Source organism: Ochlerotatus camptorhynchus, unplaced genomic scaffold (assembly GCF_037179485.1).
Source record: "Ochlerotatus camptorhynchus isolate MF236.1 unplaced genomic scaffold, CSIRO-AGI_Acam_v1.1 ptg000114l, whole genome shotgun sequence".
Classification (NCBI taxonomy): Eukaryota; Metazoa; Arthropoda; class Insecta; order Diptera; family Culicidae; genus Ochlerotatus; species Ochlerotatus camptorhynchus.
In genome coordinates, this window is record NW_027040604.1 from 1214596 (window position 1) to 1220595 (window position 6000).

Consider the following 6000-nt stretch of genomic DNA (forward strand, 5'->3'; position numbering starts at 1 on the left):
TTACTCTTCCCTGAGTTACTGCATTTTATGTCTACTACTTTGTGTAAATTTAGGTCGTTCTCATTGGCCGTGCAGTGGGAGCTGAATTTGTATTAGGCCCTTATTCGTTGTAAAAGGGTATATTTAAGTAATTTTTGCTCCACAAGTTCGCATCACTATTTAAAATTTGAAAGAACAACCATCCTCAAAATACACTTGGTAAGTAAGTTGTTTGAAACTAGCGAAGTCAGTCATTCTTATTAATAAGTTTATGTGATTAAGAAATATTTCTCTGACTTTAAATGAATTTCCTAAGATGCCCTGATTTACCAGGTTCTAAAACGAATTATCTGATTTGTCAGATTTTCCCAACTCGTCAAGTTTTTGTCAAGATTTGAACAGCCGAGTACTCGGTATTATTTTTTTCTGAGAACTCAGTAGGAATAAAGTTTGTATCCTGATATTCAGTCAAATATTTTCCGAGACTCAGCAATCGAACATCACTTTTGCTGAGATCTCCGCAAAATATGTAAGGCTGTGCAAATCTTGGCAAACAACATTAAGTGTGCAGGTAGTCTACACCCAACAATACTAAATTAAGCAAACACAATATCGAAATGACACCACAACCCGAGCAGAATCGAATATCTTGATACCTAATCCTGACATAACAGGTTAAATACCACAGAATAATATAAATTAAAAAATGTTCCCACAATTCATTCCAATACCAAATTAAACAAATACAATACCAAAACGATAGCACACATGGCATTTTGCCCGCAATATTTGGTATTATTCTTTGCTATATTACCTCTTGTGTCAGGATTATCAACACCAGGATGATATCAGGAACAGAATTAGCTTTTCATAAGTTATTTTCTTCTGCTCGAAAATACTCAAACTTAGGTATGCTTTTGGTATTGAAATATAAATTTTTGTTAGCTAAAAAATATTTTGTATGCATTTATTTTTTTGGAATTATTTGCAGATATTTTACTTCTTATGTCAGGCTAATCCACACAAAATTTTGGTACCAGGAGCAAAACTAGGTATTCATAAGTTACTTTCTCATTCTCGGGCATCACAGCACTGATTAACAGGCTACGTACCTCGCAGTAGATTTAAATTCTTAATCCGAAAACTGGTATCACTATGAAAGTGAAGCTCACAATGGTTCATCCATCATGTCGAAATGTAAGAAACTTTATAACAAGATGATTGATAAGGTTCAAAGGGAAGAATGTTATATGTTTCACTCATGATGCTGTGAAAACACTCATTATGAGGAGCATCCTACAGATGCATTCTTTTAAACAAGTCTCACGTACATTATTAGCATTTGCAAGGGAACTATAGTATAATCACTTAAATAAACATTATATCCTCATGAAAATCAAAGTTCTTATACAAACAACACTTCTGCTTCCACCCTTGTAAGACCCTTTATCGCAGATGAAAACTATCGCCTCAGCGACCGAAATCGGACAAATATTAATTCTGTCCTTTTCTCCCACCACCTCACCGCAAACTTTATTCCCAGTTGATTCATAATGAAACCCCCACGAGTTCCATTTCACCCCCCACCCAACACCACACACAACCGCCGAACAAGACTCGCTTCAGCTGTACGCTAATTACGGTGCACGTTCGTTGTCCACGCCAACTTTATCGTCGTCATCTTCGTCGCAGACTACTTCGATTCACGTCCCACGAGGAGAGCGAGTCGGAGCGATTCATCTTCATGAAAATCACACTTTCATAAACTTCGATTTAGATTTTCACAACCCTTCGATTTTTCTTCCGTTTTTTTGCCTACAGCCATTCACTATGTGCCACTAGCTGTAGATCGGGTCCAATCCACCGTGAATCGATTCGATTCGATTGTTTTTGTTCCGCGTTCGCACAACAAGCGGGGATCCGGAAATTTGTCGCACAAAAAAGCTCCTCTGGCTGCTCTGTGTGCTCTGGGAATGCTGGGAGCTTTTTTTTGCCGCACTATCGCCCGCTATTATTAGTTGCTGGTGACGTTCACCTCTGTTGGTCGTGTACCTACAACTCACTAGAAAATGCTTTTGTTGATCGCGCTGGAAAAATCGAACACCACACAACCGTTCAGCTATTTCCCTCCAAAACCCAACGGTCGGTAAAACGCGTCCTGTTCGAATCGCGACTCGAGCGAAACTGACGGCCGTTCGATTAAATATGAATGCCAATGTACGACGGGCTGGAGGACATCGATTGGAACGCACACGATGTTGCTTTGGGGCGGCCGGACGTGAGTTTGAGTCGCTTTCCCTCGCTCTGGGTAGGCGAGAAAGAGCAATCGTGTCGTCGGGGGCTGGAAAATGCACTCTGCGAGAAATTTGAAAGAGAAAAAAATCTCTCACCGACTGACCGGTTGGGGTTTTTCCAAGTGAGACGTGAGGAGGCTAGCGGAGTGAGTAAGAATGGGCGAACACTGTGGAGCGCTTGAGAGAGAAAATTGCATCTCAGGTTGAGTTCCGTGGTGAGTATGATTGCATGTTGCAGCTCGATTTTCCATAGATAGTCAAATGTTTCATTCTGTCACACCGACATTTCAAACCTTTCTTTTATGGATTGAAATTATGACATAATAATCTGTGATTGGTTGGTTTCTTCGAGGTTTCTTCAAAGTTGATGATTATATTGCACAGGGTTATTTTCATTAATACTTACATGAAGCTTAAATTGTACACACCAATCTTAAGTCTACACGACATTTTTCTAGTGGGAGGTGCTTGGAATTACTTTGTATTATTTTGTTTTGCCAATCAGCGTCGATTTGGCTATTCGTTAAAAGTGTGCTTTCAAGAAGCGTCACATACACATACGACTTGTACTTCTTGAGGTTGGTTATGGATATTGATGAATAATCACAACATAGAATGTACCCAAGCAACACACATGTTCTATAACAGTTTATTTAACTTTTGTATGACTAGTTTTGGTTGTATAGAAGTTTACTCAACATAATTCTATAGAATCTCGGATAGGTCGGGTGAGTATTGAACTGCATGGAATGTATCGGGTAGTAATTGGAGCTGTTGTTTTCTCTGTTTCGTTTTCAAGTGGTAAAGCACAACGGATGTTATTGAACGAAGTGTCAAAACATGCGTTAGCTATAAAAATAGGAAAAAGATTTGTTATGAATTTCGACTCGGGTGGATGCACTTGATAAATGAGCCACACAAGTGCCCACTTGCAAAACATGGTTTTCTTGTAATTTGATATTCTGACCGAGATCAGCTCTATTATATGCATGGAAACTTCTTTTGAACTTGTGAATGATAAGGGGGGTCTCACGTTCTTTGTGACTTTGTCTTACATTTGATATTTCAAGAGCAAATGTTCATTATGTCGTAAGTAACATTCGCACCGATCCGAGAAAAATAAAGTTTTGTTTTGATGACCGAAAAGTTATTCCTATTTCCAATTAAACACATATAATCTCATAGTGATAGCAATGTTTAACGTATTTAGCCGGGTTTTAATCATACAAAGGCAAATCACTAGCTTTCATGCTAAGAAATACTGGTTTTTGAGTCAAAAGTAATTATTCGTCTTTTGGTGGCCCCTATTGTTACTTAAGTCAAAGTGTATTTACCAGGATATTCGGGAGAATTATCAATTACGTCTCCTTACGTGCAGACCATTCATCATTTTAAGACCACCGAACATCTTAGCAACAAACAGTTCGATTTATTCACTTTAATAATGAGAAAGCGAAACGACGAAAGTACACTTTTCACGGGTTTCTCAGTGCTGTTACTTAAGGCAAACGGCATCTCCATAGAAATCGGGTGACTTAAGTAACATCGAAAACTATTTTGATCGGAAGGTGATTACGTCAAAAAGCAATTCGACTGGTAAATAAATTTAAAAATGGGATGTGATCCTATATTCGGACAGTATATAGGGAGCATCGATTGACACTGATAGCTCGACTTTGTTTACCTTTGTTACATTCGACGTAATGAAAATTTGCTCTTGATTTATTCCAGATAGAGTATACTACACAAGGCACCTCACCATCCCTCTCCAAAGGGGGAGTTTGGTAAAGAGAGATGAAAAAACCGATTTGCACCTTCCTTAAAAGTTGTCCTAGCTCGCTTGTCTAATATCTATATACAATCTTCACACTGCCGTACGCTAACGGAACTATCAACTCTATGCTTTCATCTACTCCATCTATCGTATAAAAATTACCACTACAGTCTGTTATTTGAAATTAGCATCTTCAACTATGAACCAATAATGTTAAATAATCAATCAGCCCGATTCTCTTAATAGATTTTCTCTTTCACGAATAACCCGACTGCAAATGAATTTCCCATTCAGTGTGTTGATTCAGGCGCAAGCTAACTATAGTCGCTATATTTATAGTCTGGCGGATAGAATTTCGATCTTTCAAACAGCGGAACCAATTCAATATATTGCAGACCAACAATTGAAATGGTACTATCAAGTTTTATAAACAAAACTTTGATTATGCTTTCATCATCGGATAGGGAAAATTTGAGTTAGTTTGAGTTAGTAGCGAGGCTTAAGTCACGAGAAAACGGCTTCCAGAAGTTTTGTTCGTAATAGCTGATGTGCCTTTTTCTGTTGTTGGTCGTGAATTGACAGCTCAATTGGTCAAACAGCTATTTGACAGCTCAATTGGTTCCCGAGATTCTATCCGCCAGGCTATGAATATAGCGACTATACAGCTAACATCATCTTATGTTGAACTGTCCTGTGAGCTTAGCGAGAAATTCGTTTATGTTGCCGTGGAAAATCAAAGAGAGAGGCCGAGGATAGGCCCTTTTCAAATGTTCCGCAAGAATACAGAATAAAATTCGAAAAAATGTTTCACCATTGCCTGCGGCACCGGCACCCCCAACAGCTACGCTAACGGTTGATTATGGTATAGTACATTGATTTATCATTTTAATTGATTAGCCTACTTGGCTCTTCATCTTTGTTTAACTTGATATTCTAATTTAATATTTGCGTTTTTCAACTAGTTTACAGAATATCCCATTGGGGATGTGTTTTATTTGAATTGAAAAAAAGTGATAACCTACCTAACTACGAGTATAACTTAACCTAACGTGCTAGATCACGTATGATCTGATGATTTGATCTCAGACAGGTGTCTCTGAACCTTTCCAGGATGAATACTCTCCGTTCTTCTAATGTTTGAATTCCAGCCTGGAAGTGGATCTCAGAATTTCTAGTCCGCGGGGGGCTGTTTAGGACCATCCTAAGGATATTGTTCTGGATCCTTTGGAGTTTAAGGTGATGGCATTTTGCGCAACTCTCTCAGATTGGCATACCGTACTCGATTACAGGAAGGATGATTTGCTTGTAGACAACAAGCTTATTTTTCAGGGACAGGGTTGACTTCCTGTTGATAAGTGGATACAACGATCTTATCAAGATGTTGCACTTGGTTTTTGTTTTGTCAACGTGCTCCCTGAAAAGAAGCTTGCTGTCTAGTGTTAGCCCGAGGTACACGACCTCTTTGGACCATTCCACCACTGTGCCGTTCAGGCAGATCTTGTTATTCTCCGACGGAACAAGTCTAGGAGATTTAGAGTGTGGAAAGATAATGACCTGGGTCTTTGCCGCGTTGATACGGATCTTCCAGCTGTTGAAATATTCAGACAGGACGTCCAGGCCAAGTTTGGCAGTCAGAGCTCCGATGAACCTACCCTTGTAGACGATGGATGCGTCATCTGCGAACAGAGACAACGATCCACCATCAGGGAGAGCCGGCATATCGGAGGTGAACAGGTTGAATAGGATGGGGCCAAGAATGTTCCTTGTGGAACACCGGCACCGATGTTGAAAGCATCCGATGAGATGCCATTCAGAGAGACTCGGAACGTCCTGTCTGATAGATAGTTGTTTATTATCTTCACTAGGAAGATTGGAAGACCGTATTGCTGCAATTTGAACACCAGGCCATCATGCCAGACATTGTCGAATGCTTTTTCAACGTCCAACAACGCC

At 39.5% G+C, this 6000-nt stretch overlaps 1 protein-coding gene across 4 annotated transcripts in view; it reads right to left on the bottom strand.

Annotated features, from left to right (window-relative positions):
* The window catches only part of LOC135699746 (uncharacterized), a 56090-nt gene extending 53949 nt beyond the window's left edge, over positions 1 to 2141 (bottom strand). For 2 of the 4 annotated variants that reach the window (XM_065220063.1, XM_065220059.1), the window contains exon 1: positions 2043 to 2141. The gene's annotated coding sequence lies outside the window, so the exon portion shown is untranslated. Of the gene's footprint in view, positions 1 to 2014 lie in introns of all 4 variants that reach the window. The other 2 variants (XM_065220060.1, XM_065220062.1) reach the window with 2 other exon arrangements.
* Between the last annotated feature and the right edge of the window lie 3859 nt (positions 2142 to 6000).